The sequence below is a fragment of the Arachis stenosperma genome, chromosome 5 (assembly GCF_014773155.1).
Source record: "Arachis stenosperma cultivar V10309 chromosome 5, arast.V10309.gnm1.PFL2, whole genome shotgun sequence".
Taxonomy (NCBI): domain Eukaryota; kingdom Viridiplantae; phylum Streptophyta; class Magnoliopsida; order Fabales; family Fabaceae; genus Arachis; species Arachis stenosperma.
Window position 1 is genome coordinate 72,710,771 of NC_080381.1, and position 23,497 is coordinate 72,734,267.

The 23,497-nt window shown below is 38.5% G+C and overlaps 1 non-coding gene across 1 annotated transcript; it reads right to left on the reverse strand.

The window, feature by feature from the left end:
- Positions 1 to 721: 721 nt before the first annotated feature.
- On the reverse strand, positions 722 to 829 carry LOC130983506 (small nucleolar RNA R71). Its single transcript, XR_009087491.1, has one exon. It is a non-coding gene; the product is annotated as a small nucleolar RNA R71 (small nucleolar RNA).
- Positions 830 to 23,497: the final 22,668 nt, after the last annotated feature.

Genomic DNA, 23,497 nt, shown 5'->3' on the forward strand with positions numbered 1-23,497 from the left:
CACATCCTTCTATTTATGGACTAACAATATTCCTTAATGCAAAATTCGAACTCCATCTTCTTTGATAAGTTCGAATTTTCTACTTCTGTCTTCTACTTTTCTTTTCCTCTGACACCTCAAGGAATCTCTATACTGTGACATAGAGGATTCCACATTTTCTTGTTCTCTTCTCTTTCATATGAGCAGGAGCAGAGACAAAGGCATTCTTGTTGAAGCTTACCCTGAACCTGAAAGGACCTTGAAGTGAAAGCTAAGAGAAGCCAAAGCACAACTCTCTGTAGAGGACCTAACAGAAATCTTCAAAGGAAAAGAACACATGGCAGCCGAAAACAACAATAATGCCAACAATGCAAGGAAGGTGCTGGGTGACTTTACTGCACCTACTCCCGACTTTTATGGGAGAAGCATCTCTATCCCTGCCATTGGAGCAAACAACTTTGAGCTTAAGCCTCAATTAGTTTCTCTAATGCAACAGAATTGCAAGTTCCATGGACTTCCATTGGAAGATCCTCATCAGTTTTTGGTTGAGTTCTTGCAAATCTGTGACACTGTCAAGACTAATGGGGTAGACCCTGAGGTCTACAGACTTATGCTATTCCCTTTTGCTGTAAAAGACAGAGCTAGGACATGGTTGGATTCACAACCTAAAGAAAGCCTGGACTCATGGGAAAAGCTAGTCAATGCCTTATTGGCAAAGTTCTTTCCACCTCAAAAATTGAGTAAGCTTAGAGTGGAAGTCCAAACCTTCAGACAGAAGGATGGAGAATCCCTCTATGAAGCTTGGGAAAGATACAAACAATTGATCTGAAAATGTCCTTCTGACATGCTTTCTGAATGGAGCATCATAGGTATTTTCTATGATGGTCTCTCTGAACTATCCAAGATGTCTTTGGATAGCTCTGCTGGAGGATCTCTTCATTTGAAGAAGACACCTACAGAAGCTCAAGAGCTGATTGAAATGGTTGCAAATAACCAATTCATGTACACTTCTGAAAGGAATCCTGTGAACAATGGGACTAATCAGAAGAAAGGAGTTCTTGAGATTGATGCTCTGAATGCCATTCTGGCTCAGAACAAGATATTGACTCAACAAGTCAATTTGATTTCTCAAAGTCTGTCTGGAATGCAAAATGCACCAAGCAGTACTAAGGATGCTTCATCTGAAGAAGAAGCATATGATCCTGAGAACCCTTCAATGGAAGAGGTGAATGACTTAGGAGAACCCTATGGAAACACCTATAATTCTTCATGGAGAAATCACCCAAATTTCTCATGGAAGAATCAAGAGAGACCTCAACAAGGTTTCAACAACAATAATGGTGGAAGAAACAGGTTTAGCAAGCCTTTTCCATCATCTTCTCAGCAACAGACAGAGAGTTCTAAGCAGGACACCTCTGACTTAGCAACCATGGTCTCTGATCTAATCAAAACCACTCAAAGTTTCATGATTAAAACAAGGTCCTCCATTAGGAATTTGGAGGCACAAGTGGGACAGCTGAGCAAGAAAATTACTGAACTCCCTCCTAGTACTCTTCCAAGCAATACAGAAGAAAATCCAAAAGGAGAGTGCAAGGCCATCAATATGGCCGAAATTGGAGAGGAGGAAGAGGAAGTGGACGCCACTGAGGAAGACCTCAATGGGCGTGCACTAACCTCCATTGAGTTCCCCAATGAGGAACCATGGGAATCTGAGGCTCAAAATGAGATCATAGAGATTCCATTGGACTTACTTCTGCCTTACATGAGCTCTGATGAGTATTCTTCCTCTGAAGAGGATGAGTATGTCACTGAAGAGCAAGTTGCTAAATACCTTGGAGCAATCATGAGGCTAAATGACAAGTTATTTGGAAATGAGACTTGGGAGAATGAACCTCCCTTGCTCACCAAAGAACTGGATGACTTGTCTAGGCAGAAATTACCTCAAAAGAGACAAGATCCTGGGAAGTTTTCAATACCTTGTACCATAGGCATCATGACCTTCAAAAAGGCTCTGTGTGACTTAGGGTCAAGTGTAAACCTCATGCCTCTCTCTGTAATGGAGAAGCTAGGGATCTTTGAGGTGCAAGCTGCAAGAATCTCATTAGAGATGGCAGACAACTCAAGAAAACAAGCTCACGGACTTGTAGAGGATGTTTTGGTGAAGATTGAAGACCATTACATCCCTACTGATTTCATAGTCCTAGAGACTGGAAAATGCATGGATGAATCCATCATCCTTGGCAGACCCTTCCTTGCCACAGCAAAGGCTGTGATTGATGTTGATGGAGGTGAATTGATCATTCAAGTGAATGAAAAATCTTTTGTGTTTAAGGCTCAAGGATATCCCTCTGTCACCATGGAGAAGAAGCATGAAGAGCTTCTCTCAAATCAGAGACAAACAGAGCCCCCACAGTCAAACTCTAAGTTTGGTGTTGGGAGGCCACAACCAAACTCTAAGTTTGGTGTTGAACCCCCACATTCAAACTCTAAGTTTGGTGTTGGGAGGTTCCAACATTGCTCTGAGTATCTGTGAGGCTCCATGAGAGCCCTCTGTCAAGCTACTGACATTAAAGAAGCGCTTGTTGGGAGGCAACCCAATGTTATATTTTATATATTTTCCTTTGTTATTTTATTTTGTAGGTTGATGATCATAAGAAGACACAAAATCAATTGAAAAAGCAAAAACAGAATGAAAAACAGGAAGAAAAACAGCACACCCTGGAGGAAGAACCCACTAGCGTTTAAACGCCAGTGAGGCTAGCAGTTGGGCGTTTAACGCCCAGTCTGGCACCATTCTGGGCGTTTAACGCCAGAAAGGGGCACCAGACTGGCGTTAAACGCCAGAAAAGGGCAAGAACCTGGCGTTAAACGCCAGGAATGGGCACCAGCCCGGCGTTTAACGCCAGAAATGGCTCAAAACGAGATTTTGCTTGCCATTTGATGCAGGGATGACTTTTCCTTGACACCACAGGATCTGTGGACCCCACAGGATCCCCACCAACCCCACCACTCTCTCTCTCTTCTTCACCCATTCACCAATCACCTCCATACCTCTTCCCCAAAAACCCTTCTTCACCCCTTCATTTTCACACAACCTAAACACCACTTCTCCCCCTCTTTGGCCGAACATATAACCATTCCCTTCTTCCTCATTTCTTCTTCTTCTACTCTCTTTTGCTCGAGGACGAGCAAACCTTTTAAGTTTGGTGTGGTAAAAGCGTTGCTTTTTCGTTTTTCCATAACCATTTATGGCATCCAAGGCCGGAGAAACCTCTAGAAAGAGGAAAGGGAAGGCAAAAGCTTCTACCTCCGAGTCATAGGAGATGGAGAGATTCATCTCAAGGGTGCATCAAGACCACTTCTATGAAGTTGTGGCCATGAAGAAGGGTCAACTTTGATCAAAGGTTGGGCCAAGTCCTCACAGACATTCGTGAAGAGGGCGCTCAATGGAAGAGAGATTCAAGAGGAAAGCCGGTTCAATTGAGAAGGCGTGACCTCAAGCCCATCACTAAGAAAAGAATGGAGCAAACAAGAGACCCTACTCATTATGAAATCCCTGAGATACCTCAAGGGATGCACTTTCCTCCACAAAACTATTGGGAGCAACTGAACACCTCCCTAGGAGAACTGAGTTCCAACATGGGACAACTAAGGGTGGAGCATCAAGAACTCTCCAGTTTCCTCCATGAAATTAGAGAAGATCAAAGAATCATGAGAGAGGAGCAACAAAGACAAGGAAGAGACATTGAGGAGCTCAAGCACTCCATAGGATCTTCAAGAGGAAGAAAGAGCCGCCATCACTAAGGTGGACCCGTTCTTTAATCTCCTTGTTCTTTATTTCCTTTTTTTCGAAAATTGTGCTTTATGTTTGTCCATGTTTGTGTCTTATGATCATTAGTGTCTTAGTGTCTATGCCTTAAAGTTATGAATGTCCTATGAATCCATCACCTTTCTTAAATGAAAAATGTTCTTAATTGAAAAAAAGAAAGAATTGCATGAATTTTGAATTTTATAGCAGTTTAATTATTTTGATGTGGTGGCATTACTTTTGTCTTCTGAATGTATGCTTAAACAGTGCATATGTCTTTTGAATTTGTGGTTCATGAATGTTGGCTCTTGAAAGAATGATGAAAAAGGAGACATATTACTGAGGATCTGAAAAATCATAAAAATGATTCTTGAAGCAAGAAAAAGCAGTGAATACAAAAAAAAAAGAAAAAAAAAACGAAAAAGAAAGAGAAAAAGAAAGAGAAAGAAAGAAATAAAGTTGTGATCCAAGGCAATAAGAGTGTGCTTAAGAACCCTGGACACCTCTAATTGGGGACTCTAGCAAAGCTGAGTCACAATCTGAAAAGGTTCACCCAATTATGTGTCTGTGGCATGTATGTATCCGGTGGTAATACTGGAAGACAGAGTGCTTTGGGCCACGGCCAAGACTCAAAAAGTAGCTATGTTCAAGAATCATCATACTTAACTAGGAGAATCAATAACACTATCTGGATTCTAAGTTCCTAAAGAAGCCAATCATTCTGAATTTCAAAGGATAGAGTGAGATGCCAAAACTGTTCAGAGGCAAAAAGCTAAAAGCCCCGCTCATCTAATTAATACTGATCTTCATAGATGTTTTTGGAATTCATTGCATATTCTATTCTTTTTATCTTATTTGATTTTTAGTTGCTTGGGGACAAGCAACAATTTAAGTTTGGTGTTGTGATGAGCGGATAATTTGTACCCTTTTTGGCATTGTTTTTAGTATGTTTTTAGTATGATCTAGTTAGTTTTTAGTATATTTTTATTAGTTTTTAGTTAAAATTCACTTTTCTGGACTTTACTATGAGTTTGTGTGTTTTTCTGTGATTTCAGGTATTTTCTGACTGAAATTGAAGGTTCTGAGCAAAAATCTGATTCAGAGACTGAAAGGGACTGCAGATGCTGTTGGATTCTGACCTCCCTGCACTCGAAGTGGATTTTCTGGAGCTACAGAAGCCCAATTGGCGCGCTCTCAACGGCGTTGGAAAGTAGACATTCTGGGCTTTCCAGCAATATATGATAGTCTATACTTTGCCCAAGATTTGATGGCCCAAACCGGCGTTCAAAGTCACCCTCAGAAATTCCAGCGTTAAACGCCGGAACTGGCACCTAAATGGGAGTTAAACGCCCAAACTGGCATAAAAGCTGGCGTTTAACTCCAAGGAGAGTCTCTACACGAAATTGCTTCATTGCTCAGCCCAAGCACACACCAAGTAGGCCCGGAAGTGGATTTTTATGTCATTTACTCATCTCTGTACACCCTAGGCTACTAGTTCTCTATAAGTAGGACCTTTTACTATTGTATTTTACATCTTTTGATCATACTTTGATGATTGAACCCTCTTTGGGAGGCTGGCCATTCGGCCATGCCTAGACTCTTGTTCTTATGTATTTTCAACGGTGGAGTTTCTACACACCATAGATTAAGGTGTGGAGCTCTGCTGTACCTCGAGTATTAATGCAATTACTATTGTTCTTCTATTCAATTCCGCTTGTTCTTTGTCCAAGATATCACTTGTTCTTCAACTTGATGAATGTGATGATCCGTGACACTCATCATCATTCTCACCTATGAACAAGGTGATTGACAACCACTTTTGTTCTACAAGCAACCAAGGCTCTAGTGAATATCTCTTGGATTCTTTAACCGGAATCTTCGTGGTATAGGCGAGAACTGATGGCGGCATTCAAGAGAATCCGGAAGGTCTAACCTTGTCTGTGGTATTCTGAGTAGGATTCAATGATTGAATGACTGTGACGTGCTTCAAACTCCTAGCAGGCGGGGCGTTAGTGACAGACGCAAAAGAATCACTGGATTCTATTCCGGCCTGACCAAGAACCGACAGCTGATTAGCCATATGCTGTGACAGAGCATAGGAACGTTTTCACTGAGAGGATGGGAGGTAGCCACTGACAACGGTGAAACCCTACATAAGCTTGCCATGGAAAGGAATAAGAAGGATTGGATGAAGACAGTAGGAAAGCAGAGAGACGGAAGGGAAGGCATCTTCATACGCTTATCTGAAGTTCCTACCAATGAATTACATAAGTACCTCTATCTTTATCTTTATGCTTTATGCGTTTATCACTATACCCATTTGAGTCTGCCTGACTGAGATTTACAAGGTGACCATAGCTTGCTTCATACCAACAATCTTCGTGGGATCGACCCTTACTCACGTAAGGTATTACTTGGACGACCCAGTGCACTTGCTGGTTAGTTGTGCAAAGTTGTGTAGTGATCACAATTTCGCGCACCAATGTGCCTCTCAGGAGTTTGCGAGGGTCGATCTCGTCGTCCTGCATTATCATCATCTCTTTTCCTTTTCCTTTAGTCACCCGTCTTCTCAGTTAGGTACCTTTCTAGCCGACCTTCCTTGACTAGCTTCTCTATGACATTCTTTAAGTCATAATAGTTATTAGTAGAATACACATATAGCTTGTGATACTCGCAATATTCTGTCTGACTTTTAGCCTTTTATGCTTGATAGGGCGAGGAGGTGGAAGCTTTTCAGTCTGACAGATCTCCCTATAAACATCAACAAGAGAAACTCAGAGTGGGGTGTAATTGTGGTATCTTTGAGATTTTTCCGAATTGTACTTCTCCTTTTTTCTTAGCCTCCTTTTCCTTATCCCAAGCTTGGTAAGAAGGGTTTGGCTTTAGAGTTGGTTCTCTAACTCGGGAATTCTCCTCCATATTGATATACTTCTCTGCTCTCTCTTGTACTTCATACAAGGAAGTCGGGTGTCGCTTGGATATTGATTGGGAGAATGGCCCTTCTCTAAGGCCGTTAACCAAGCCCATTATTACTGCTTTAGGAGGTAAATTTTGTATTTCTAAGCAAGCTTTGTTGAATCTCTCCATATAATCTCGAATGATTTCTCTGACTTCTTGTTTGACCCCCAGTAGGCTTGGAGCATGCTTGACTTTGTCTTTCTGAATTGAAAATCGGGTAAGGAACTTTCTTGTCATGTCATCAAAGTAGGTTACCGACCTAGGTAGTAAGTTGTCAAACCACTTCATTGCTGCTTTGGTCAATGTTGTTGGGAAGGCTTTGCAACAAGTCACATCAGACGCATCAGCTAAGTACATACGACTTTTAAAATTGATAAGGTGATGTCTCGGGTTGGTTGTTCTGTCACAGAGATCCATGTCGAGGTTTTAAAGTTTCTAGGAATCCTGACTTGCATGATCTCTTCAATGAATAGATCCTCCCCCTCCCAAAGGACTTTTCTCCCGATCCATCCGATGGCTTCGATTTCGAAGGTCGGCCTCTAACTTCGAGTGTTTTTCCTCCATCTCTCTCCGTTAGCGTACTTCCTTTTGTAATTCTCTTTTTGCTTCTCGGTGTCATTCAGCCTCTTGCTTTAGCTGTTTCAATCAACCGTGATGTCCATGTACTAGTCCTAATATCTCCGTCGGATGAAGAGGTTCCTCCGCCTTGGATAAGTGGACTTCTGGGTGAATTCGTCATGGGTGGGGTTTGCTGATGTTCCTTCCCCATGGTGGACACTTGTTTTTTCTCGTGGTGGGGGTAACGCAAGTGCTTGGTCATCTTTGTAAGGTTCTAGCTCAGACTCAGATGCAGTGCGTTCATATTCAAATTGTTTATCCGCCATGGTGGGGTGTAAACTTCCAAGTCTGCAGCAACGATGCTAATTGTTCTGAGGATTACCTGAAACTGGGTTGTATTTGGACCAAGACGTGAGGTTCAGACTATTTTTGAGCTAACGTCTGACTTGTTTTGGAACTGAGGTGCCACCGTACGAGTTCCTCGTGAGGAGATGGGGGTGGTACCTACAAGAGACTTCGATGTCTAAGTTAGCATGGATTTAAACAGATTTTTTGTAGATTGGATTATGAAATATACCTGAGGGTCTCATTGTATTTATAGTAGGAGTAATAACCACCTTAAGAGTAGTTTGACTTTTTTTAGGGAAGTCGTTGTGATCTCCCTTCTAAATGAGTGAGAGATATATTAAGAGTTAGTTGTTGATTCAGTCAAGTAGGACTACTATTGTCGTGTCCAACCTCTATGAGATCGGATAAAAATAAAAAAAGCATCATTTAGGTGTGATTTTTTTAGAACTGACTTAATGTTTTTAATGGTTCACTGGTTCGACCGGAGTTCAACCGGTTTAATTAAATATTAAATAAAATTATTAAAAAACCTAAAAATAATTTTAAATATATAAATTGAATAATTTCTAACTTAATAAAATTTAAAATTTCATATAATAAATTATCCATAACTTAATATTAGAGGTTTACAAACAACTTCAAACATCAAAGTTTATAACTAAACAACTTCATAGATCATTAAGAAAGAGAAATATAGTGATACTAAGAAACCCAAAAGAATATTTAAATTGGCATGACTTGTGTACATATCATCTAGCAACACTTAAATTGTGGCTGTAAAGTATACATAGATTGAATGATACTATTCAAAACAAAGGTATATTTGGAGAAAAAGAATTGTATGTGCAATCAATTAGGCAAATTAAGTTTAGAATTCATATTAAAATAAAATTATAACAAAAACATTTACATGTATGCATCAGGTGGAAAAGATTTGTTAGACCAACCTCTTGGTGTGCTGTACGTTTGAACTTCTCAGTTTGCTTTGCCAAGCGAATCTTTTTCAGCACATATCTAACAGCCATTGAAGAAACCATGAAAAAAATGAATAACAAATTGGACTTCACAACCTAACTGCTACTGAATTGGTACAGTTTCTCACATAATTCTAACAATTAAATACACCAAAATCTAAAAATAAAAACAAGAAGTTAAAAAAAATGAAACTTTATCTGTTGGATTGTCCATTATATAAATAAAAATCAATCTCCTTCCCTTCATGTTGCAAGGTTTGGCAGTTCACATCATAGCTACAGGAATAAAACAACCGAACTCGAAGAAAAGATTGAATTTTTGTTCATGGGATTGTCCAATTTTTCGCTGAGAAAACGATCTTCATCCTTCTCTAAGTGTTTATACTGCATTGTTTGAAGAAAAACAAAAAGATAAACAGTGGCTTTTGTGTGTTCTCACCTCTTCTTCTCAGACTTGTGAAGAACCAGAAAAGCAGAACCAAATGCTCCTTGATGAGTGGATAATTTATACGCTTTTTTGGCATTATTTTTACATAGTTTTTAGTATGTTTTAGTTACTTCTTATCATATTTTTATTAGTTTTTATGAAAAAATCAAATTTTTGAACTTTACTATGAGTTTGTGTGTTTTTCTGTAATTTCAGGTATTTTCTGGCTGAAATTGAGGGACCTGAGCAAAAGTCTGATTCAGAGGTTGAGAAAGGACTGCAGATGCTATTGGATTCTGACCCTCCTGCACTCAAAGTGAATTTTCTGGAGCTACAGAAGTCCAATTGGCACGTTCTCAATTGCGTTGGAAAGTAAACATCTTGAGCTTTCCAGCAATATATAATAGTACATACTTTGCCCGAGATTTGATGGCCCAAACTGACGTTCAAACACCCACTAGAGACCCTTTTCTGGCATAAAACACCGGAACTGGCACTAGAGCTAGAGTTAAACGCCCAAACTGGCATCCAAGCTGGTGTTTAACTCAAGAAAAGGCCTATGCACCTGTAAAGCTCAATGCTCAGCCCAAGTACACACCAAGTGGGCCCCGGAAGTGGATTTCTGCACTATCTGCACTTAGTTACTTATTTTCTGTAATCCCTAGTAACTAGTTTAGTATAAATAGCACTCTTTACTATTGTATTAGGGACTTTTGGAGACTTTTATGTGATTTCTTATTTGGGGGTGGCTGGCCATTTGGCCATGCCTAGACTTTCTTCTCTTATGTATTTTCCAACGGTGGAGTTTCTACACCTCATAGATTAAGGTGCGGAGCTCTGCTGTTCTTCATGAATTAATGCAAGTACTATTGTTTTTCTTTCAATTCATGCTTAATTCTTCTCCAAGATATACTCTCGTACTTAATTCAGTTAAGTCAGAATGAAGGGGTGACCCGTGACAATCACCCACTATCTTCGTTACTCACTTAGCCAAGATCCGCGTGCGTGACAACCACAAGTGGTCTACATGATGTTCAACGTAGTCATTGGACGAAAGCCGGGGTATAGTCTCTTGGGTCTCTGATCCACGGACCGAGTCCGTGAGGTTAGAACCTTTGTGGTATAGGCTAGAACCAATTGGCAGCATTCCTGAGATCCGAAAAGTCTAAACCTTGTCTGTGGTATTCCGAATAGGATCTGGGACGGGATGACTGTAACGAGCTTCAAACTCACGAATGTTGGGCGCAGTGACAGTGTGCAAAAGGATAGAGAGATCCTATTCCGACACAAGTGAGAACCGACAGATGATTAGCCGTGTAGTAGCTGTGCCTGGTATTTTTCATCCGAGACGAGAAATCCGACAATTGATTAGCCGTACAGAAACCGTAGCTGGACCATTTTCACTGAGAGGACGGATGGTAGCCATTGACAACGGTGATCCACCAACATACAGCTTGCCATGGAAGGGAGCACGCATGATTGGATGAAGACAATAGGAAAGCAGAGGTTCAGAAGCAACAAAGCATCTCCAAACGCTTATCTGAAATTCCCACCAATGAATTACATAAGTATCTTTATTTTAATTTACGTTTTATTTGTCTTTCAATTATCAAAACTCATAACCAATTGAATCCGCCTGACTAAGATTAACAGGATGACCATAGCTTGCTTCAAGCCGGCAATCTCCGTGGGATCGACCCTTACTCGCGTAAGGTTTATTACTTGGACGATCCAGTGCAGTTGTTGGTTAGTTGTACCGGGGTTGTGAAAAGTGTGATCACAATTCCGTGCACCACTCCTCTTCCAATTTGCTCTATCACCTCATAAAACCATGAACAAATAAATAATTCAGCAACCAAAATCATGAAGCAGCAAACAAATAAATCATGAACAAATAACCTCAGAAAATCAAAAACCAAAATCATGAAGCAGCAAACAAATTCATCATGAACAAATAACCTCAGAAAATAAAAAATCAAAATCATGAATCCAGCAACCAAACAAATCATGAACAGATAACAAATAAATCAAAATCGCAGACAAATAAATCATAAAATCAAGCACAGAAAATCAGAAGGCAGCGAGGAGGAATAACCGAATAAGAATAGAGTATTACTGGCGGCGAGTAACGATGACGAAAGAGGAGGCGAGCTCGGCGACGACGAAAGAGGAGGAGAGGCGAGAGCTAGTTGCTGTGGGTGCTGAATTGCTGATTCCTCTTCTAGCTTCTGGGTGATTTCTGATTACTGATTAGGGCTTCGTTTACGTTTAGGCATTTAGCCATTCTTTTATTTTATTTTATTTTTTTAAGAGACAAAACGACGCCGTTTAGCACTTTTACTTTCAAACCGAAAATCGTTAAAAATCCGAACGGTTCTCCCAATTCACTAGTTAACCGTCGATTCGACCGATTTTTTCACCAATATTTTTTTAAAATAGTTTTTGACCTTATTCGGACCGACTAAGTGACCAGTTTTCGATTAATCCAATTGAACCGGCCGGTCCGGTTCGATTTTCAAAACCATGCTTTAAGCACTGCGGAGGGAAGAGCTAGTAAATAAATCAAACTGTTATAACTCCTACTGTTGAGATTTAAATAATAGAGAAACAAAAACTAAATAAATCAAATCCTATTCCAAATTTCGTTCCTTGTTTTTTCCTTTTCTCCCTATCTTTAATTTTGATTTTATTTTATGAGGTGTCTGAATTGGCAGATTCCTTTTGTTCCATGTAAGGATAAAGGAATCAAGGAATCTAGGAATAGATTTTTGGACCCACAGTCCCTAAGTTTTCCACAAGAAAGTAATGTAGAAGAAAGAAAATTAATCAATTGAGCCATGATTTTAGATTAGGATGGAGCTCCTATCAAAACGAAACTAATAATAAAATACGTGTTTATTCAAAGAATTGGACAGGTATCCCGTATCCATTCTTAGGTCATCAAAGAAAAGGAATCTGAACCCTCAAGTTCATAAAGGGGCCATCAGTCCATCACCACAGTTCAGTAATTGCCATTACATAACTAGGCACTAATCAATCAATGAGTAGGTTATATGAAAGTTACAAAGTCAATAGTAATTAATTATTCATTTTATTATTTTACTATCTTTTTTATTTTAGAGAATTCAGATTCATAATTATAATATTTATAAAGCTAGCAATACGAGAGTCCATTATTACGATTGCGATTTATGTACTAAGATTCACTCTGGATTTTGCCCTTCTGCTATTGATAGCAACGCTTTTTACTAAACTAATGGAAATCATGAAGATATCAACAATATCCTCAGGGTGGAGTGTAGTGGTATTTAGAGGGCAGTTAGGTGGCTTGATAAATTTATGAGTAAAATATATTTTTTATTTTTAAAATTATTAAAAATTTTAAAAATATTCTTAAATTTAATTTTATTTTAAAAATTTTTAATTTACATCAAATATATTTTTGATAGTTAATTTTTTAAAAAATTTAAAACAATAATTTTATAAAAATAATTTTTTAACACAAATAAATCAGACATAATATTATATAAAAAATAATATTTTTAATATTTATTATTTAAAAAATTTTATATTCTACATCCTAAACTCTATTAATCTTTTTTTAAAAATAAGTACGTCATTAAAACTGAAATATCATCTATTCTTATATTTAGTTATGTTACATCATATCTATTTAAAAACTAACATTTTTTAATATATAATATCGGAGATAATATATATACAAGTATTTTTGTAACTACCTTCAATTGAGTTGCCACAAATTTTTCGAAAACAAAAAAATCGCGTGCATGTGTTATTACGTTCTCCTTCATCAATTTCTAACACAATTTTTTATTAGAGAGAATAAAAACTTATTGATATGGTATAAAATTTTTTGTATATAATACAAAAAATTTTTGTACAAGCAAAAGCTTCTTTATATAACATAAATTTTTGTACATAGCACAAAAATATTTGTACATAGTACAAAAATTTTTGTACATAACACATAAATTTTATTGTAAATGTATTTTGTTAATTGAAAATGAGTCAATATTTTAAATATGTAGTTCTTGCATTAAAATTTATATGTTACATGTATTTTATTGGTTGGATGTTAATGTTTTGAACATGTGGTGTTTCAAAATTTTTGTAATATGTATTAAAATTTCTGTTTTATGCACTAAAATTTATATATTATGTATTAAAATTTCTATACATAATAATTTTACTAAACATATATATATAAAAAAGATGACGGCAATAATAATGACAATGATAAAAAAAATGAAAAAAAAAAACAAAAAAAAGATGATAATAATAAATCGTGTGTGCAGTAATAAAATTTGATTGGACTTGATTTAAAAATACTTAATCCCCTAACTTTATATATATACGCTATTTTCTAGCTAAAACTTTTTGGTGATTTTGTGAATAAGTTATTAAATGAAAAGAGTAAAGATAAAAAAAGTAAAGAAACAATTCAAGTACTAAAAGATAATTTTAAATTTTTAGAGCTTAATTTATAAAGTTTTAATCAATTTTTTAAGTTTTTCATTTGAAAAAGGATAAAAATAAAAGCATAGAATATTAACGAAAAAATTAATAAAATGCTATCGTGACATTTTAAACTCAAAAGAAGAGATTGTAAAAAGAATATTAGAAGAAAGAATACATTTACAATTTCTCAATTTACTAATAAAAATATCTACAACCAATTAATTGGATAAATTTTCCCAAAGCCATCCCATAAAAATATAATGAACTGATGATGACGATTATTTTAGACTCTTGAACATATTTTGATTATGAGAGGATATGTTCTAGATATATTTACATTTATCAAACATTATACTAAATATATAGTAACATTCATTGGATTTATGAAAATGAAATTTCTTGTCCCAACAACAACAACAACAATCAACAACTACTAGTAGTAGAAGTAGGAGGAGTTAGAAGATCAAAATACACTAAGTAAAAGCAAAAATTAAGCTTGAAAGACAGACATTTGATATGGAGTGTGTTATCCATCATGATAAAATATGTTTTTGTAATTTGGAATATTTGGATATATACAAAGACCAAGATTCTTGTTATGTGTTACTCCATAATAAGATACAATATTTTAGAATTTATTGTGCATAAAGTTATTGAATTGGAATAACAAAATTTTAAGGGAGGAATTAGAAAAATTAGTCTCAGAAAACCTTGAACTTTATGTAAGACTAGTTATCTAGATATATTTTCCATATTGTTATAAAATTGGTTTATTGTTTATTGTTTTTATGGTTTAGTTTATTGTACAATATAGAATGATTTTGATTTCTCTTTTCTTATTGCTATGAGGTGTATGTTCTATATATTAAATTAAAATGCTATACTATACCTTATAATTTTTTAATTTGGTGTATAAGACTATTGAATTTTCATAATGAAATTTGAAGAGATCAATTAGAAAATTTAACATGAGAAATTATAAAATTTATTATTTTCTTATTGTTGTTACAAAATTAAACTCCGTCTATGTTACACTTGCGGTACATAGCCAGTTCCAAGTCCGGATAAAGGAGGAGGGTTGTGTTAGATCTTCGACAACCAACACAAAAACATAGTCGAACACCCATGACATGAATCAAATACGTTATTGCGCTAAAACTAGGTCGTTGCTTGGAAGCAATGCGCTGTATGGCTCGAGTACGGTGTCAAATGAGCAAGAGCTGCTGCATCGGTGCCTAGATTTAGTGTTAAATGAGCAAGGGTTCCCGCATTTTCGTGAACGGATGAGGGTAAATAAGCTAGTTCACAAAGTAAAAGGTAAAGGTCAGAGCGACAGAAGGTTGAGATTTGGGACATGGAACATAGGCACTCTAATAGGAAAGTCCATGGAGGCGGTGGACACCATGACAAGGAGGAAGATTAACATTATGTGCCTACAAGAAACAAAATGGGTTAGTGCGAAGGCTAGGGAGTTGGATACTTTTGGTTTCAAACTTTGGTATACAGGAAAAGTGAAGAATAGGAATGGGGTTGGTATTATTGTGGATAAACAGTGGAAGAAGGATGTAGTGGATGTCAAGAGGGTGGGAGATCGGATCATCTCTATCAAACTTGTGGTGGAGGGAGGTGCTTTTCATGTGATTAGCGCCTATGCACCACAAGTGGGTTCGGACGAACAACTCAAAATAAGGTTTTGGGAGGATCTAGAGAGTTTGGTCCAAGGCATACCTTCGTCAGATAAGATTTTCTTAGGAGGAGATTTAAATGGCCATGTTGGAAGAGAAGTGACTGGGTATTGAAGTATTCACGGAGGCCATGGTTTCGGGGTGATCAAAACGACGGTAAAACTATTTTGGATTTTTACTCAACTTTTGACCTTCTCATCGCAAATACATGTTTTAAAAAGAGAGATGAACATCTTATAACCTATAAGAGTGGCATGACAAGCTCTCAAATTGACTTTTTCTTGTTGAGGAGAATCGACCGGAAATTTTGCATTAATTGTAAAATTATCCCGGGGGAGAGTTTGACAACACAACATAGGGTGCTTGTCATGGATTTTTGCGTTGAGAAAAAATTGAGGAAAAGACATCATACGAAAAACCCAAGAACGAGGTGGTGGCGGATGAAAGGTGATGAACAAAGAGGCTTTCTAAGACGGGTAGGAGAAGAGGCAAAGTGGGATGGGAAAGGAAGTGCGGAAGATATGTGGAGGAAGATGGCAGAAGTTATTAGAAGAACATCAAAAGAAAGCTTTGGTGAATCTAAAGGAATAGGACCAAGAGACAAGGAGTCTTGGTGGTGGAATGCGAGCAAGAAAAGAAAAAGATAAAAAGGGAGTGCTTTAAAGAGTGGTCTTTATGTCACAATGTAGATAATTGGAAAAAGTATAAGGCGGTTAAGAAAGAGACAAAAGTGGCTGTCAATGAGGTAATAACAAGAGCATATGAGGGTCTTTACCAGTCTTTAGGCATGAAAGAAGGAGAAAAAGGTATTTATAAAATCGCAAAAAGCCATGAAAGAAGAACGAGAGATTTGGATCAGGTTAAGTGCATAAAGGATAAGTATGGAGAGATGCTAGCACAAGAGGAGAAGATTAATGAAAGGTGGAAGAGCTACTTCTACGAGTTATTTAATGAATGACGGAAGACTCTTCCGAGCCTTGGTCGATTTTACACAAGGAAAGAAGATCAAAACTTTGACTACTATCGAAGGATTCGAGACTTCGAGGTAAAAGAGGCTCTAAAGCAGATGAAAAATGGCAGGGCAGTAGGACCTGATAATATCCCGATTGAGGTTTGGAAGGGCCTTGGAGGGAAAGTTATCAACTGCTTAACCAAGCTTTTTAATGAGATTTTAAGGTCAAAGAAGATGCCTGATGAGTGGAGGAAAAGCACCTTGGTACCTATCTACAAGAATAAGTGGGATATACAAAGTTGCGGAAACTATAGCGGGGTCAAGCTCATGAGCCATACCATGAAGTTATGGGAAAGGGTGATAGAACGGAGGTTGAGAAAAGAGACACAAGTAACAGAAAACCAATTTGGATTTATGCCAGGCAGATCCACAACCGAAGCGATATACCTGTTAAGAAGGAAGATGGAGAGATATCGTAGTAATAAAAGGGATCTACATATGGTGTTTATTGATTTGGAAAAAACGTATGATAGGGTGCCAAGGGAGGTCTTATGGAAGGTATTAGAAAAGAGAAGAGTAAGGATCGCATATATTCGTGCAATTAAAGACATATATGATGGGGCCACGACTAGTATGAAGACTCAAGGTGGTGTGACAGAGGAATTTTCTATTGGTATAGGATTACACCAGGGATCATCCTTAAGCTCATATCTTTTCAAATTAGTCTTGGAAGTACTCACAGAGCACATCCAAATGCCTGTGCCATGGTGCATGCTTTTTACCGATGATATCGTCCTTATGGGAGAGTCAAGGAAAGACCTAAATAAGAAGTTGGATTTATGGAGGGAAGCTCTAGAAGTGTATGGTCTGCGCATAAGCCGTAATAAGACGGAATATATGGAATGTAAGTTCAGTCTGAGAAGGGAAAACCCTAATATAGAGCTGAAGATTGGAGAAAACATCCTACCAAAGGTTAAAAGTTTTAAATATCTTAGGTGCATCATACAGGATAATGGAGAGATTGAACAGGATGTAAATCATAGGATCCAGGCAGGTTGGTCAAAATGGCGGAATGCATTTGGTTTTATATGCGATAAAAAAGTGCCTTTAAAACTTAAAGGTAAATTCTATCACACTGTTATAAGACCGGCTATGCTTTATAGTACGGAGTATTGAGCGGCCAAAGGGGAGCACGAACATAAGTTGAGTGTGGCAGAGATGAAGATGTTGAGATGGATGAGTGGTCATACACGATTGGATAAAATAAGGAACGAAGATATAAGGGAGAGAGTTGGAGTAGCACCCATTGTGGAAAAGATGGTTGAATCGCCTCTCAGGTGGTTTGGACATGTGAGAAAAAGACCGATAGAACATCCAGTCAGGAGGGTGGATGAGATGGAAGATGGACAAGGGGTGAAAGATAGAGGAAGATCTAAGAAGACCATCCATGAGGTGGTCAAACGAGATCTACATGTATACGGTCTCTCGATAGATATGATACATGACAGAGAACAATAGCGTCATTTGATTCATGTAGTCGACCCCACCTAATGGGACAAAGCTTTGTTGTTGTTGTTGTTACAAAATTAGTTTATTGTATAAACGACTTTGGTTTCTTCTTCAATAATTAAATTTTAAGAGAGGAAAAAAACTTTAATAATATGAGAAATCATAAAGTTTATGTAAGATTAGTCATTTAGATGCTACTCTTTATTTGTATGTTGTTATAAGATTATGATATGCTTTATAGAGAGTTTAAAAGGTCATTATCAGTTTATTGTAGAATGAATTTAATTTCTCTTTTTATATATTATCAACAACTCCATTACATGAAAGCAATTCTAAAGAATCACTCTTCACAAAAGTCCCATAAAGAAATTATTCCAAAGGATATGGATGCTTTAATGCATGATATACATCCATAAACTGAAGAGATAGAAAAGAAGTTTTCACCAAAAATTAAAGTGAATAGAGGAGGAAAAAAAAAAAAAGGAAAAAAAAGAAGGAAAAAAAAAGCAGCTTCGTAATGGCCAACAACAAGTCGTTAAAGTCAATTCTACTATGTCACTATACTTAATCTTGGCATCTAGAGGTTGATCAATAGAATCGAAATACAATAATTGATTGTTCAAAAACACTGCCAATCAATTCATACCATATATTGATATTATTCTTATATATATACTTGGTCTTACCAGAACTGTTTTAGCAATATCACACGATCCAAAAACTTTAGAAAAAATCATATATATAAACCAAATTATTTTTAATTAGATTATCAATATAAGAGCTAAATCTTCCACAGACACTACATCCCGATTAGTTGACACTAGTACCAAAAGTTCAACGGCTAGGTGGAAATGTATGAAAGTAATAATAATTGATGCGAAGAAGTCTAGTCACACCAATAGTTAACATAAAGAGAAAATGATAAATAAGTCATTGACTTTAAATTTTTAAAAATTTAAAAATATATTTAAATTTTTAATTTTTTTAAAATTTGGACATATTGATTTTTTATGTTTATTTAGGTTTGTCAAACTTAACAGACAAATCAAATGTGACTCCTATTGTACTGAACTGGTTGATACGGATATCAACGTGAGAGAGTTTTTAAAATTGGATAAATTAGACTCAAGAATCGATATGTTCAAATTTTAAAGAAGTCAAAAACTTAAATGTATTTTTAAATATTCAAAAACTTAAATGTCTGTGAACCAAAAATCGGAATCGATTTACTCTTTTCTCTAACATTAATATCAGATAAATTTTGAATAAATAGTATAGTATAAGCCTAAGGAATAAACTTGGTGGGTCCAGCAACAAGAAGAGGCGAAAAGAATAAGAGTGGGGGAAGGATCTTCCTCTTCAAGCTTTTCTGCTTCTATCTTGAATTATAATTCCTCAGTCTTTGTGGCAAGCTGAGCTCATCACATTGAAAGAAAGGAATTGTTAAAAAATGTATATAATGTTATGTGGCCCTAACATCTTAAAAACAGCAAAATGAGAGGGAGACTATATAATTGCATCATCCTTTTAATCTTTAATTAATTTTGAGCAAAAGATAATTGATGATACGGTTGATAATAATAAATTCTATTACTAAGTTCAATTTTTGTTGTAAATATTTGAATTTCTCTAATAAGTGATATGTTAGAATTTAAATATGCATTTAATTAAGGAGTAATTTTTGTTTCAGTTAATATAGCTTAACTTTTTAATTTTAAGTTTTAAATTCTAAATTTTAGACTATAACACTAAATTTTAAAGAAAAATGCTAGAGATTTATTAGAAGTTAAATTGTTTTTGATTAGCAGTTCATCATTAATATTTGCTGTACATGAAGTTTCCTTCATATGCTTTATTATATTCCATAAGGGATAAAAGGAGATTCCATGATGATGCCAAAGGCAAAGGGTCCCTTGGTATTTTTATTAGATCAGGAGAAGGTCCGGTGAATCAAAAAGTCATGTGATCAATAAAGTTGTTGCCTCAATCAACAAGTATAAATTCCTCTTAATGGACCCATCAGGAAAGATCTTACAAATCCAAAAGCAGTGAAAGAAGAAGATGAGAAGAATATTGTGGCCTAAGGAATCACTAAAAGAGAAACAAAAGGAACTTGTCAACATCCCACCATAGAATAATTGAAACTTACTGGAAGAGAAAGATAAAAATGTCACGCACAAATAGTACTCCATTACATATAAGATGACATGAGCATCATGTCAGTATATGTAGTATTTAACCTTAGAATTGTACTATGCAGTAACATCGTACGAAATATTGGAAAGTTTTCAAATATATTGGTACGAGTGTTTCAGTAATTTTTAACCATTGATTTTAATTATAAAATATATATAATTAAGATCAACAATTAAAAATGATTGAAACACTGATATACTGGTGTTCGGTTTGTCGGGTACCGGACGATTCGGAAGGAGCTTCGGGCTGATGAGTAGGGGTATGGCCTGGTTCTGGGTTGCGGGGCCAAATATGGAGTAGCCGACGTCCCGAGTTCTTCGAGTGGAGGAGGGTGTCACCTGCAAAGACACTTTGACGCTCTAGTCAGTTATGGCGCAGGTGAGAGGGGTAAAGTGGTGTGTGTCACGTACCTTGGGAGAGGGGTAGGACCCTCCCCTTATATACCGTGTCAGAGGTGGGCCCCTCAAGAGCAGACCCACCTTCCTCGAAGCTTCCCCATACAGCTGTAGTGAAGAGCTGTTAAGGACGCGTATCCGAGTTGGTGGTCGAGCGCCACGTACCTGACCGTTCGGGTCGGGTAACCTAGGGGTCGAGTCGGCCCGCGTGATGTTTGTGCCAGGCCGTAACAGTGTCCCCAACGAGCCAGCAATGGACGTGAGAGCCATTGGTGGTGTGTTATGTCCTCTCTTGTATGTTGTCGCTAGGTCGGTCGTTTATGGAGAGAATGTGCCTCTTGCGCGCGTGTTTGTCCATTGCTAGGGATAACCGTTCGTCGCCTCGTTCTTCACGTTGGGCATTTAATGCTCATAATGGGTTGTTTCAAACCCTGTGAGTAAAGACGCTTTTGCCCTTGCCTTTCGCGCTCTTTGGGTGGGTTTTGTAACTCCTCCTCCCTCAGTTTTGCATTCCATTTTCTTCCCAGTGCTTGGCTCTTTCCTTCTTTCATCTTCCCCTCTCGAATTTCCTACTGTGATTCCTGCGTCCTTGGGCATTCACTCCTTCTCACTCCCCTTCGAATCATCACAATCAATCCTGGTAAGCTTTCATCCTTCGCCTTCTGTTTCATGTTTATTTCATCTTCATTATCTATGCTCCTGTGTGCATGCTGCTCTCCTAATCTGACTTGCATGCTGACTGCCGTTGGTGTTAGATAGGTGCATTTAGGGGGGTTGCCATTCTAGGGTATTAGTTTTAGGCTCTACTTAGGATTTGCTTCGGCCATGCTTGGTTTCAGTTGTTGAATAGGCTAAAGGTAGTTTTTGGGCCCCTTTTTCGAACTCCCGACCTCGTAGACTAACCGAGTGGTGCCCCCACTATAGGTATGCCTTGTATCGTCTCACGAGCTTCCACCTCAGGTGCGGGTTACGACCGGTATGCTTGGGTGACCTCCGACGTGAAGGACTCTCCGAACCAGATGAGTGAGGAGGAGCTCACAGAGTTCCGTCAAGCCGAGTATTTGTGCGGCGTGACTGACGAGGAGGCCAACTACAACGTCTTCGTTCCCGCCCCAATGAACGGTTATATGAACTCAACCTCCACTCCCCCCGGGTTGCTGACTGGATTTGGTTCTACAAGCCGATGTTCACCCAATTGGGGGTTCGCATCCCTTTCTCTGCTTTCCAAATGGTGCTCCTCAACCGAGTCTCCGTGGTGCCGTCTCAGTTGCATCCGAACAGTTGGGCTTTCATACGTTGTTTTGAGATGGTGTCTGAATACCTAGAACTGCCGGTGTTCGTCGATGTTTTCCTTTTTCTCTTCACCCTTACGAATCCTTCCAAAGAAGGAAAAGCAAAGAAGGGGTTCCTGTCCTTCCGATCTGCCCAGGGTTGGAGGATTTTTGGCTTGTTTGAGGACTCCTACCATGGGTTCAAAGACAAGTATTTCAAAGTGCGCCCAGTCAAAGCTCGCTATCCCTTCTGGCTATCGCTGGAGGGGGAACGCCTCATCCCGACATATTGGAGTTTCAGGGTGGGGTCCAATACTTTCATAAAAGTGACATACAAGGGAATGTCCTCTGTGGACAAAATGATTGCTGACGTGTTGTTGGCTGTTTTCGGGAAGAATCATGTGAACCCCCATCTCCTTATGGGTGATCGGGAGGTTGCTAGAAATTATGTTTGTGAGTAGCTTTAACTTGCATTTGCTGTACTATTGTTGCTTTTGATTTGTTATGCGGATTTTACGACTAACCGGTTTCATCATTTTAATGTAGTGGGGATGTCTGCCGAGGTGACCGGCCTTGAAAGCCTATTCAATACTTTCCTTGGCAGTGACAGCGATGAGGAGCAGGCCAATGAGAACCAGGAAGCTCCTCCCGAACACAGCGGGAGCGAAGCCGTGCCCCCCTCTAATGCTAACGAAGTGCCGATCCAGGGCGCTGCGGGATCTCAAGCCTCGGTCTCTCCCTTCCGGGAAGAGGCCGTCGGTGCTGGTAAGAACTCGTCCTCTAGCCCGCAATTTGAGGAGGATGACGTGCGAATCATTAGCACCCCTAAGAGGAAGAGGTCGTCTTCCATCCCTGGGGGGCCCTTACTGTGATGGAGAGGAACTTTGATGCCGGAAACTTTATAGATTCCCAGTTACTTCCCGGCGCAGAGGACTATTTCCATGGCGCCGACCTCTCCGAGCAGGTGAGGTGGATGTACCGTTCTTTCCTCAGCGGCACCGCTATTGCCAGGAAGGCCAAATTCAAGCTGTCGGGGATGCAGTCAGTGCGGAGGAAGCTTGAGTCTGCTGCCGAGGCCAACAATGAATTTAAGGTTGAAGTTGAGACACTTCGGGAGCAGCTGTCCCAGGCGACCGAGAGGCTCAAGGTGGCTGAAGAGAAATTGGAGGCTTTAGACGCAGCCATTTCCCGATTGACCGAGCGGGAGATGACTCTGGAAAGTCAGGTCAACTCTGCGCAAGGTCGGGTGGCCGTGCTGGAGAAGGAGCGCGACGAGGCTGTCTCGTTGGCCAAGGCTGCTCGGACAGAGGCTGAAGAGTGGAAGGGGAAAGACAAAGAGGTCGTGAAGCAGGGAAAGAGCGCCATCCTGATGACTGAAGAGGCTCTTAAGGCCCAAGTGAAGGTGGTGGCTCCTGACTTCAACACGTCGGCAATCGGGGTTTTCAAGACTATTAAGGACGGCAAGATTGTCGACATGCCGAGGAAGTGACCTCTGTAGCTTCCACTTATTTAGCCTGGTAAGTTTTATCTTTTCGGATCTTGGTTTGTAAACTCTGAATTTCTTACAAAATTTAGCTACTTTGTTGGCTTATAAGTGTGTTTATTTTATGACATCAAGTGGTCGTTTCGTCGGTACTTGGATATATGATTGTGCGCGTTTTACCGTTGCGTTGGTAGTCGGCAGAGCCAGGTCGTGGCTTCTATTGTTATATTCATTTTATCGCGTTATGTTCTCTGGTTCCCGGGGTGATCAGTCCTGGGATACCGTGTTGCCGCATGTATTTTCAATACGATGTGAAATAACACAAGAAATAGATTTAATTGTGAAGTTAATGTTAATCGGAAATTGGACAAATGTATACGATAACAAACATTCGAAACAAAAGTTTGGATAGTGTTTTCCGGTTACTTATCAGAGATAGGGACCTTACTGATCTCGGGAAATCGTCGGGTCGCTC